The 13,339-nt window shown below is 39.4% G+C and overlaps 1 protein-coding gene across 10 annotated transcripts in view; it reads left to right on the top strand.

Annotated features, from left to right (window-relative positions):
- CDH12 (cadherin 12) overlaps positions 1 to 13,339 on the top strand; it is a 788,808-nt gene that overhangs the window by 680,172 nt on the left and 95,297 nt on the right. The window contains exon 1 of one of the 10 annotated variants that reach the window (XM_042465309.1): positions 2,904 to 2,922. The exons of 8 other annotated variants lie outside the window; for them this stretch is intronic. The gene's annotated coding sequence lies outside the window, so the exon portion shown is untranslated. Of the gene's footprint in view, positions 1 to 2,903; positions 2,923 to 6,683; positions 6,798 to 13,339 lie in introns of those variants that run through there. One more of the 10 variants, XM_042465308.1, reaches the window with a different exon arrangement.

The following is a 13,339-nucleotide window of genomic DNA, read 5'->3' as shown; positions in this document are numbered from 1 at the left end:
CCTTATACCCATAGCCTGAAAGTATTTTCATAAATAATATTTTAATAATTTTGTGCATGAAACAAAGTTTGTGTACACTGAACCATCAAAAAGCAAAGATGTCATTATCTCAGCTACCCACATGGACATTTTTGGAGTATTTTGTATTTTGGATACGGGATAACCAACCTGTATAATGTTCTGTATACATTTTTAGAGATGGGTATTTAAAAAAATAGCTTACTTCAGATAAGAGATGTGAAGACTTTGAAAAAATCTTGCATTTTTTTTAGCCTCAGTGCAATGTGCCAGACACAGTGAGCCTCACACTGTGGGGGGAAATGGTCAACTGTCACAAGAATTTTAATTTAAAAAAATTGAGGGATCTTATTGTGATTCCCCCAAAAAAGATATTTTGTATGTTAAAAACACATTGTGCCTTGCAAACAAACAAACAAAGTAACATTTTTGGTATTTTTCAAAAACAAGAAGTCACTAAATGTCACCCCCCCTTACACCCAGTGGGGATATAAAGAGTGGGGTGATGTACAGCAGGTTCGGTGCTGAATTGCTGACTGTTGTCCAGGCAGTCTGCACTAGAACTGTGAATTGGACTCTGCCTTGTCTGGACTACTCACCATGAGGATAAGCGGAAGATGTGATATTTGACCAGTGCAGACATGGCCTTCCTCCACTCTATAGCCTCCAACTTCCCTGCTTTGACGGGGACGGTCCTAATTAATCCACTGTGCTCCCACTTTTCCAGATGCTTTTCAAATGTCCCAGTTTCTTTTTCCTCCTGCCACAGTAGCACTGCCAGAGGAGATTCGTCATATGACCAGCTTAGACAGCTTTAAAAAGGTAGTCAAGATGGATCTTTTCCAGCAAGCCTTTCCTGAATAGCAACCCGGCCACTAATTGAATTACTCCCTCATTGAATAAGCTGTTACTGCATTCACTTGTTTTTTGTATATATAAATGTGTGATTTTAATAGTTAATTGTTTAATTGATGTTTTAGGGGTGGGTGGGAATTATTGGGACATGGGGTTTTGTACGGATGTTTTAACTGTAAGGCACCTCGATTGTCATTGACAGAGAGGCAGGGTATAAATAAAGTTTTATTATTTTATTATTTATTTCTCCACCCCCCACCCCCCAGCTTGCTTCCATTGGTGGGACCTGGGTTTAAAGTGCAACAGTAGTGTGCACATGGTCAACTTCATAATAGAGAGAGAGAAGAGATGGAGTGGAATCTTGTCCATCCCTTTAGACTCAGACAAAGGTTGCAGAGTCTCATAACATGTGCAAAGGTAAAGTTTTCCCTTGACATGAATATGTAGTTGTAACTGACTGTAGGGTTTGGTGCTCATCTCCATTACTAAGCCAAAGAGCCAGCATTGTCAAAGGTGACTCCATGGTCATGTGGCCAGCATGACTGCACAGAATGTTGTCACCTTCCCACCAAAGTTGTATCTATTCATCTACAGTTGGCCCTTCTTATGCACAGATTTTTAATACATGGATCCACGGTTTGAAAATGTTCCAAAAAAGTATAAATTTCAAATATCAAACCTTGATTTTCCATTTTTTATAAGGGACAGCATTTTGCTATGTCATTATATTTAATGGGACTTGAGCAGCCACAGATCTTGTTATCCATGGGGGATCTTGGAACCAAACCCTAGCATATAACAAGAGCCCACTGTATCTGTTTTTGCATGCTTTCAAACTGCTAGGTTGGCAGACATGGGGCTAGTGATGGGAGTTCACCCCATCATGTAGCACATGGGCCTCAAAATGCCAACCTTCTGACCTTATGATTGTCAGAATTGGCGTCTTAACCATTTAGCCAGCTTACTTCTTCATTAATAACTATGTCCTGAATTTCATTTTTGAAATGCTGGAGGGTATATGACTCCCCTGCCACACAGCTTTTCTTTTAAAGCTTTCACGTCCATTCAGTCTCTGTAGATATTTAGTTGTGTGTCCTGTCTTCTTCCATTTTGATTTCTACTCTCTCAGAAGTTGAGTAGATACAGCTGAAGGAAGACAAGAGGCTTTTTAATTCAGGGGAAAAAAACAATCACCAAGGGAGGTAAATGGTTACGACAACATAATAACTAGTCCTTTTGCCTAAATGTAGCTGTCTAGTAGTATATAAAGTTAAGAGCCTTCTTCTGGAAGCTAATACAGGTTGATAAGAACACTGATTAAATTTGTGTCCTCATTAAAATATATATACCACTGCTGAAACTCATTGAAATAAATGGAATTTAAATATTTTTAACTATGTGTTAACTTCATCTAGAAATCACTGCACCTATATAAACTCTGCATCCATTCTGAACTCGGGGGCTCAACAGATGGGCGACTCAATGCTGCCCATTTTTGCCCCAGATGGAGGCTGCAGCAATCAGACACTGCGGCCTCTGGAAGGTGTCATGGGCTGCCCTGGGCCTGATTTAGAGACACAGTCAGAAGACTCAGACTCTGAAGACATGGAGGAGACTGAGGCAGATCTGGGGCTGCCTGGATCTGCAGTTCCAGAGCAGGCTCAGGAAGCTGCAGAGGGAGAAACAGACTTTATGGACTCTAGGCTGCAGGTGCTAGGACCTGTGCAGAGAAGGCAGGTCAAGTAGTCGTTGAGGAGGTCTTCCAGGCTAGAAGCCAAGAGGACAGCTAATAGGTTTCAGCTGAGAGAAACAGAGGCCTTTTAAAAGACTCCCATCTGCACAGATTCTTTGCAGCTAACAACCATTTTTGCAGCCTTGTTGTTCCTGTATTTCTTGCTCTTGGATTCAAGTTATCTGACCTCTGGACTTGCCTTGTGACTATGCCCTTGCCTCTGCCCTTTGCTGTGACTGACTGGTATTGTGTGACCCTTGGACCAGACTCTGTACTACTCCTTGGCATATTCCTCTGCTGTGCTGCCCTCAGTGGAGGTAAGCAGGACAGAAGACAAAAAAGAACCCGTTTCCCAGCAGGTTCTTTTTGCATCCCCAAAGGGACACCATTGGCGCACTTGCGCACCATGATGACACCCCTTGTGTGTAGCAACGTTTGGGTGCTGAGTCCGAGGGACATCATAATGGCATGCCCCTTGTGTATGGGTGCGTGCCAAGATGGAGCCTGAGCAGCAGAACTAGTGTACATACTCTGCTCTAGTTCAGCCCTAGCTCACCTGCAGGCCAGCACAAAGTGCCGGTCTGTACAGGCTCTCTGTTTAGAGTTGCCATAATTCTCTTCCACAAAACCAGGAAATAATGTAGGTCATTTGATAAAAATGGGGGACACAATCAACTAAAAGCCAAAAGCATTAGTATAAATTCATGTTTCTCAATCATGATCAAAATGGAACAGATTTTGGCATTCTTCCTGGACAGACTTTTGAAATGTATGCATTTTAATATTATATATTTTTAATTTTATATTGGATTGTTTTAATGGGTCTTAGGTTTATGTGCATCAGCCAGCATGATTTCAATGTTGGATTATGATACTGGTGAACTGGATTCAGATCACTACTTGACCATGGAAACCCACTGGGTGACTTTGGGCAAATTACATTATCTCAGCCTCAGAAGAAGGCAATGGCAAACAAATGTTGACAAGAAAACCCACAATAGGTTCACTTTAGGGTGTATGTAAGTTGGAAACAACTTGAAGGCACACAACAACAACAACAAGTTTCAGTCAAGGGTTGGTGGCTAATAAAATACAATTGTAAGCTTTTTTCTTGCTCAGAGTTTTACAAGTATATTGCAAGTCAACAAGGTATTTTAACTAAGATAAATTCATCAGATAAATGTGGTTGAGTCCATAATAAAACTCAGTATATATCATATAGCTGTAAATAAACCATACGAAATAAATATTTATATGAATATTATTTATATTACAAAGCAGGAGGACAAGGCAACACAAAATGGAGAACATTCCCAAAGAAATGGAGTACACTCCAAAATAAAAGTTGCAAACACTAAAGCTGCATCTTCACTGCAGAAATTATCAGGTTTGACACCACTTTAATTGCCACAGCTCAGTTGCCAGAGCTCTACTCTGGTGCCAAAACAAACTACATTCCCCAGAATCCCATAGCATGGAGCCATTAAAGTGGTGTCAAACTGGATTATTTCCACAGTGTGGCTGCAGCCTTATTGATTTTAACTTTTATTTTTGGAATACCCACATTTTTTCTAGACTGTCCTCCATTTTGAAGTTCCTCGCTATCCTCTGCTGCTCCTCCCCAAGGCTTAAACAAACCTCCCAGCCTCTCTGCTGCTGCACCACTGCACTAGCCATGATTCGGGTGCAGAAATAGTGGCAGGCCCACCGGAAGCTGCTGAAAAGCTCCTCCTGGGTAATGGGGAGGAGCAGAAAGCCCGTCGCCTGCAGGCGCTCCCCTGATCATGGTAGCCTCCAATCCCAGGATCCCCTGGGAAGGAGAAGCCACCAGGAGCAGCAGCCATTGCTCCTTCAATGCCCTACACAATTAGGCTGGACTCTGCAGCCCCATCCAACATCAGTGGAAACTGGGACATGCAGCTGCAACTGGCTGGGACATTATTAAAAGCTTTAAAACTTGGACTTGCCTGGTTTTTCGGGACAAATGGCAACCCAAACTCGGTTTTAAAAAGTACAGTGATGCATAACTTCCCAGTTTTGTTTTCAAAAGAATCAGGACATTGCTATAAAAGGCTATGTATGACTGGACACTACTTTTCACTTCATTTTTGTAGTTAAACCTTTTGGTTGAGTTCTATTCATAGTACATCAAGTATTCTTTTAAAAATAGGTCTAAGTGATTTTTATTCTCCTGTAACAAAACAGAATTTTGATTGTCTATTGGCAGGAATTGATGATAAAAGAAGAAGAAATGGGATTATATGATAAGAATCTAAAACTTTGAATCATAAATATCTTCATTTCCTTGGCTCAGAGCTGAAAGCCAAGAAAAGGAATTAAATTATGCTGATATATCCCATCTTTAAATTAAAAAAGAAGAAAAGAAATTTAATTCATTTTCAATATACTGTGAGCTTATAACAAAATCAAAACTCAAGTCAAGGGCTCTTGATAGACATGCCTCATTGAATTTAATTATCAAACGTTAGTTATGTTTTCCTTTTAAAGTAAAGCAAAACAAACAATGCAGACTAGGATCATCTATTTAAACGCGTCTAATTATGGTGCCCCATTTGTTTGTTGGTGGTTATAAAGAGTGAAGAAGTTGGGGGGGAGAAGATAGTTTAAGTTTTGAAAATGTATAGTTTAAGTTTTGATATGTTAGTGAGAAGTGGAATTGAGATTTTATTAATAAAACAGGTGGAGTTGCCACATTTGCTTCACAAATGTATTTACGGGAGTCAGTTTACAAGGCCCATGGAAAATCCTATTCAGTAAGTGACCTTCCTTAAATGCCACCCGCTCTGCACCCACACAGGTCAGAGGGACCTTTCTTGGCAATGTTGTGTCCTCACAACACTGACTTTTTCCTTATTCTCTGAAATATTGTGAAAGTTGAGCTGATTTGCAGGACATACATAGAAACAAACAAAAAAGTAAAATATGCCTTCTTTTACATTCTAACACTCACTTTCTTAGAATTTGGAATTCATACATTGGCTTCACCAAAATTCATGTTGCAGAAATCTCAGAACTATCACTTCTCAGTAGGGTAAGCTTGAATTTTAACACTGGATTTTAGAAACTGTTAGGACTGACACCTCTTCGGGCTGAAACTCTTAGGGCCCGAATAGACAGGTCAAAATAAAGCTGCTTCGGGTAACTTTGGAGTGTAAACGATGCATGTGTCCTAAGGGGCCAGAAGCCATGCCAAAGCCACGCTCCAGTTCTAAGTACTGGAGCACAGCTTTGGTTCAACTTCTGGCCTCTTAAGATGCATGTGTCATTTAAACAGCATACCCCCAAAGTGACCCAAAGCAGCTTTATTTTGGCCTGTATGTTTGGGCCCTTGGTATGAGTTAAGGCACAATACCCAACAGTGCTTTTTGTCTCCCTTTCTAGAGAGTATCCAAAAAGAGGAAAGGAAGACTGGGAGAATTCTCAGCTTGCATACTTCACTCATCAAGAGGGAAAGAGGGAAGACCTCTTGATAGATTCTAAAGTTTCAGACAATGTCAAAAAATAATTTGTTTCAGTCCCTACTTGTGTTTAAAGAGTCAGTGTCCTTCTGGAGAATTGAGAGAAGGCTGGCAGTGTCACAAAATTGTGCAGGGTGGATGAATGGATACACACACACACACACACACACACACTTTTCTTCTACCCACACACATGTGCAAACTTGTGTAAAATTGGGCAAAGGCCTGTCTGATCCAGAATTCTATTTACACAGTGCCCAATCAGATAAATAGGGAAAGACTATAAGCAGAACATGAGTGTAATAGAACCCTTCTGCTTTTGTTCCCTAGCAACTGATATCAGAGGCACAACTGACAGCCATTGATGGTCTTTGTCTTCTTTTTCAAGAAGGACAAGAAAAAGAAAGGGGGAACTGCAGTAGAAAGTGTCTTGAGTAATTTTGGCGTGTGTGTGTGTGTGTGTGTGAAAGAGAGAGAGAGAGAGAGAGAAGCAAAACCAAGTTAAAGTCCATTTGTAATTATTATTTTTTAATCCTGCAAGGAAAATAGCTCCATCTGGTGACAGATAGCATGGCTGATGAAATAAACTTCTGGAAATTGTGATGCTTTCATATGGGATCTGTGAAGTTCATGAAACCACATTTCTTGTGATAGGGAGTGCCATCCATGTACTGAGAAGTTACTTATGGCACTATAATCCTTACAACTCAAGGGTAAGCAGGATCTGATGTCACTGATAACACTGAAAATGAGGATAGAAAGGGATTTTAGGGGATTACACGTCTTGTGGTTCAGCAAATTTTCACTCTCTTGTCCCATTATAGATAAGGAGCTGATTTATCTGATTCTGAATGGGGTTGAGGGAGGGATATTAAATAACAAGTTTTTTAAAAAAGTTATGTACTGTGTATTTTATGAAAAGTGACACATAGATAACATGATATTAATGTTGATTTACTAAAATACAGATAATAGAGGTTGTTTGTTTTTAATATACAAATTAAAATAAGGCTTTTAATAGCTGCTTAAAAGAGGATATTTTGGCAGGTTATTGTTCTAGACTGGAATCCATAGGGGTGTTTTGGCTAGATCATAAATGGCATAGGTCGAAGACAGGCCACAAAGAATCAGAACAGTAGACAGTGGAGTTAAGTTCAAGCTCATACTGGATAACAGATTTGCAAACAAACAGGGAGATAGCTTGGACTGTCCTTCCAGCAAGAGTTTGCATAATAGTGGAGGGTAAAGTAGTATTTCTATTGGCCTTTCTTACTTTGCAGGGTTTTCTCTTTTCTCAGAAATTCCTACATAAATTGAATAGACTGGATGTTCCTTATTTTGAGTAGCAGTGCTATAATAAGCAAAATATGTTCATCTGATTTTAGCTCAGCAATTACCCTTGCATTTAAAAATGTATCCAATAACATTAAGTAAACAGAAAGTGTGCAAAATTCATATTTTCGCAATGAATTGTTTACCAAGTATTGTTATCTGTTTCTTAAAGCTTATGCCATTCTCTTAGTAAAGCTTTTGCAAGAATTAGATGGTTATAGTTATACTCTGATAACCAAACACATTATGAACAAAGTGTGTATGAGGAATTTTTGTGACATAAAAATAAGGAACATTTCTCCTGAGTGGCTGTAGGCATGAAGGCAAAAGAAAAGGAGAAGAAAAGGGTGCACACACTTAGTCCGAAGTGTGTGTGTGAGGGGGACCATAACTTTACTGGTTAGAATTCAGTCTGAATCTTGGCATCACTTGGGGGCATGGATCTGGTCCATTCATATGTCCACCTATCAACCAGTGCTTGTTCTAGCCCAGCAACTAGAAAGACTATGAAGAGTTTTGGAATAAGAGTCCCATTGCACTGTGAACATCTGGATGGGTTCCTACAATACCAATCAGACGGAGATTGCCATGATAGCCTCCAAGCTGGATTCTTGACTGTGGATCCAACCTTCAAGGTCCTATAAGGAGACACACAATATTTGGGAGAGATAAGTCTACTCATTTCTACAAGAATGGATCCGATACCAATCGGACCCAACGAGAAAAGCTGTGATAAGAAAATGCAAGTTATGATGGTGATTTGTAATGAAGAGGGTTAAAATTCCATGGCAAGAGAGCCAATTGACCAGGAAGCAGGGCAAAGTGAAGGCATTGACTCCCTACATAAGAATTCTGTCACCCTATTAAATTTCTCTCCAATCCCCAGAATTCTAGCATTAGTTATTTGGAACTTCAGTTGAGCACTGAAATACACTTTAGACATTCAAATCAAAGAGGTAGCAAGCATGCCAAAGGAAAGCAAACACAGTAGATATAAGAGAACTCCACTCTCACTCATAGCTAGATCCCTATAAAATGCCCTTAATTAAAATTCTTGGTGGCCAGGCACTAAAATTTTAGAGGTCATCAAATTGAGGGAGAGAGAATAGAAGATGTCAAAGTCCCAAAGCCAGTGATGCCTGGCTTTAATGCCAAGTGGTAGACTTGACTGAAGCCTTTAGCATCAACAAATGGGTTTTGTGTTATGTTACCTAATGCTTTTCCCCAGCATTGTTCAAGGCACTGGAGGAAAGAGGTAGTGCAGATGCCAGAGAAAATAAGACAACAGCAGCTATGGCAGGGATGATCGCCTATTCCTTCCCACCCTGTTCCCTCCATCCATGGCACAAGGAAGGAGCCATGTTAAGCAGGGGCATGGGTCTGCAGCTGAAAGGATAGACAACAACATTTGTTTTTGATTTATTTGAGAACTATATAAGAAAATTCAGTGAAGTTACCAAAGCAAGGTATAACAGTGTGGCAACGTGTGTATTAGTGTTGCAACCTGTGCTTAGGAAATGTAAGTCACATTGGTTCACTGAAACATGCAAACTGAAAAGAATTTTTGAAAATTCCTGCTCAACCCACAGTCGCTCTGGGTTTGTGTCAAATGACCCATTTAGGCTCAATTTCTGTAGCAACTCTAATTGCAAAGTGTTTCTCCTGCATCTGGTAATAGCTGTGGCATTCTCACACCGGCAGTCAATTAGACCAATTAGAGGTGTCACTTTACTTGCTCATTCTGAACGGAATCCCATTTCTTTCCCACCTCCGTTTCCTTTGACCTCTCTTAATGTCCTAAAGACATTAAGAGAGCAATGCTAAGACATTGCTGAGTCATGTAATTTCTCTTATATGTGGAGGGTCGACATATGAGAAATGTAGCCTGTTGAAAGTGTTGCATATTAAGGATGGTGATCACAGCTTTATGACAAATTTCTCCCCAAACTCTTGTGTTATTTCTGGCAGTTGGGGGCAATTTGTTCCACAATGTGGAAATCTCTTGTACCTGAGTGTGTGAAGGAATTGTGGCAATTCGGGAGCATGTGCTGATATGCAAATCACTTAAAAAAAGGTTTCACATGGCTGTACTCTTGTTCTACCTGGCATTCAGATGATGGCACTAGTTTAGAAAGACAAGCAGCTGATGGTTATGAATGACATTATAGCTGTCTAGCTTCATTAATGTTCAAATGCCAGGCATCAGTCTATTTCTCTTTCCACCTTTCAAACTGAGTGTGACAGTCCTTCCAATGCTCTGTGGCATTCTGCTTAGAAGCATTTTCTGCATTCAGATAAAGAGAAAGGAGAATTAAACAGAGTCCCTACTCCCTGCTTCTTTTATAATGAAGCCCCAAATACAGCCCTCTAAGCATGGCACATATTGTAGTTAGATCTGTACTTGGAATAAAGCTGGTTTGGTTTTTACCATTCCATCTAGAATGGCAGTAAATCAGGTTGTTCAACTTACTGCATAGCAAAAGTGCAGCAGGGGGAAAAAGCAGCTGTCACCAGAGTAGTGCCAAGAAAGTCATCTTAATATAAAGGTTCTAAATATAATTTCAATTTTCATTACATGAGGTTAACACTGATGTGTTCCATGGAATTAACCCCATCATACAGAGGTCGTTTTTTTTAAAAAGTACAATTCATGTGTATATCCACTTTCCTACACAACCTACCAAACAATTTATGTGTGGTCAAATATCCCCCACTATATAGTAGAATAATAGAAATGATGGACTGCAATTGTGGATATAACTAAAAGGAAGCCTCATTGAACTTAGTAGAACTTACATTTGAGTTTAGACATAGAACTTGACTGTGAGCTTACTTAGAAGACCTTATCCTGGATCATTTTGGTTTCTCTAATGACCTATTGCTGAAGTGATATTTCTGTCTGTTTACTTAAAATGGGAAATTATATAGTTTCAGAAACTTTGGGTAGTATTTTTGGTATGTATTTGGTATGTATTTTTCTTTTATGCAAAGGCCATTGGCCAAAAGCAATAAAATTTGACTGACTTTGGGTAGAACTAACAAACTTTATGTCCTGAAATATCAGATGAAACAAACCAGCTAGAGATTATATACTCCAGATAAGGAGTTTAAAATAAAACAACAACAAAAAGGCAAGCAAAAGGCAACCATCACCTGAAGATGACACAGTTCCAAAGGAGCACCAAAAAGCTGTGGCACTGGTGGCTATGGCACCCTTTCTGTGGTTTTGCAGCTGCTTTTTCAGGCTCCTTTTTGTGCCACAGAAAGGCCAGATCAGGGCCATGGTGTGTAGTTGCCGTGGCCCCAATCCGGAGCTGAACAGATCCGGCAGTCTGTTTAGCCCTGAAAGCCTCATTGCATTAAAGAGGTTCTGCTCATATTTTATTTATGTTGTTTTGTTTTATTATTCTGTGAAATTCTTTGGGTAGTTTGGGCAAAACCCATTCTTTGTGTGCAGTTCCAGCAGTTTTACTTTGCACTTTTGCATTCTCCCCCTTCCTTTGATTGCCTGTGTGGGGTGCTTTTTCTGACTCTCACAATTGGTTGAGGTTGGTACTGAGTGATTGTGTCTCAAGTCCTAAAGAACAAAGGAAAAGAAAGCATACATAAACAACTAAATGCAAATAAAATAAAGGGAAAGCACGCGCGCGCGCACACACACACACACACACACACACACTAGCTTAACCTGTCAGAAGGAAAGAAAGCAGACACCCAGCTTTTTGGCCATTGGCACGCTATGGCAGAGCACACACACACACACATTGTCCACTCAGGGATGCAAGATTGTCTGTCAGGCAAGACTCATTTGTCCTTCACTATCTTAAGCACGATACATACCACCAACAAGCAGCGTATTGGCTCCAATTTTAGGGTTAGGGACCATGCGGCCACCGCATGGTCCCTAACCCTAGAACATACAGGCAACATAACAATGGTGGTGCCCTGTGTACATGGGTGCCGTCATTGTTACGTAAGCAATGCACAGCGTCCCCACGTCACCACACATCACTTACATAATGAGTGCAACATTGGCACACTCATTACATCCGCCCTGCAGCAGAAAAAGAACTCGCTTTTCCTGGGTTCTTTTTCCTCTGGAGGGAAGCCACATGGTTTGGTGGCTGCGGCTTCCCTCCAGAGGAAAGTAGGCCACCAGCAGGCCACCCTTTTTGGGCAGTCTGTCTCAGGCCTTATATACCCTTTCTTACAAAACTGCTAAAACATCACATCATCTACCCTGTAGAGGGTGGGCCCAAGGAAATGGGGAAAGGTTCCCATGCCAACTACCAAATTGTTTATCCAAAATCCAGGAATCTCTAGAATATTTGTCATCTCACAGTAGTGAGGCTTTCTATAGCCCCTCAACCAGATAGACTTGAACATGTTGTATTTTGATATTTTTCTTAAGACTTTTGCAGACCAACATCTTTTCAATCATGGACAAGTTTGAATTTGAAAATGCAAAATGTCCTATCACTATTAGAAAACTTCCATTGTTATCCAAACTCCTGTGGACTTATTATTTGCTAATTGGGTCTTATGCTTCTTCCCACTACAGTATTATTATGAGGCAGTTGCTCCATTCCTGAAAGGTTTTTTTTTTTTTAATGTACCTTTTGGGTATAGCTTATTAGCCGTTTTTGTGAGCAACCTTGTTTTCTTCTGATAAACAACTCCAGTAAATGGTAGGCAGGCCAGGGAACTGTGTAAACTTCCAGACAGTCTTGTAAATACATAAATAATCAACAGTACTCATCTATATTAAAAATGAAAGTAAGAAAAACTAATGTGGAATATTTATAAATATGTAAATAATTTACATCGAATGCAAATTAAGAAAATTAATGAGCATGTAGTTTGTTATGTTGGCTTCCATTCAGGTTTGTTAGCTCATCTTGTTTTAAAAAAAAAACAAGTGAGGCTTGATTCATCATGATAGATAAGTAAAAATAAGTGATTTAAAAAAAATCTGAAGGCAGTTTTAAGATTTTGTGTGTGATTATAAATATGTGTGTATATGTAGTGTATTCCATTTAAAGTGAAAATAAAGCCTAGTGTCGTTGGGAAAAAGGAAATTATTTCTGATGTAATGGAGCTATTACAGTTTGCCATTTCTGGCAGGTTACTAATGAGATCTGCTAGAAAGCAAATCATTTACCCTTACCAGTGTCTATGTCAGAAAGACAGTATAATGTACTCCCTCATTCTATCATCATTATTTTTATTATTATTATATTCATTTCTATTCCACTTTTTTCCCAGGCTGTGACTTAATATAGTTTATAACAACTAAAAGAAGTTTGTTAAATATCCACAGGATACAAAAGTTAAAACACAATTAAACCATCAGAAAAGTTAAAACCAGATTAAAACATATCACTAAAACATAACTAGCACAATGATATGCAATAGTATCTCTGTTTTGTCTGGATTAAGTTTAAATTTGCTTGCTCTCATCCAGTCAATTACTTATGACAGACACTAGTTTTCTACCTGATGAATGGATGCTATTCCTCCTCTAAAATCTGTGATGTGTATTGGTGTGAGTGTTAAGGCTACCACCTGACAGGTCTGGAAAGCTGCTATTGGAGCTACCCACAAATAATGATAACAATAGCATTTATTTATAGCACCCTTTCCACCAAAGGACAGAATATCAGACATATATAATCAAAAACAAATGACAGAAACCAATGCTATAAAATGCTAAAATAATATACTAATACACAAAAATTCCATATAAAGGTACATTTCAAAGCAAAAGTGGAAGTTCCTGCCTGAGCAATTTATCTGAAGAATTTCATGGATTGTTAAAAGAGGGCAATAATAATAATAATAATAATAGTTTATATCCCGCCCCTCTACAAAACACAATCGCGGTGGCTTACAGCATTAAAAATATGCATTCCCAAGCCATCAT

The sequence above is a fragment of the Sceloporus undulatus genome, chromosome 4 (genome assembly GCF_019175285.1).
Source record: "Sceloporus undulatus isolate JIND9_A2432 ecotype Alabama chromosome 4, SceUnd_v1.1, whole genome shotgun sequence".
Lineage (NCBI taxonomy): Eukaryota > Metazoa > Chordata > Lepidosauria > Squamata > Phrynosomatidae > Sceloporus > Sceloporus undulatus.
The sequence above is the reverse complement of the archived record's forward strand: the minus strand, read 5'-3'. Positions and strand labels throughout refer to the sequence as shown.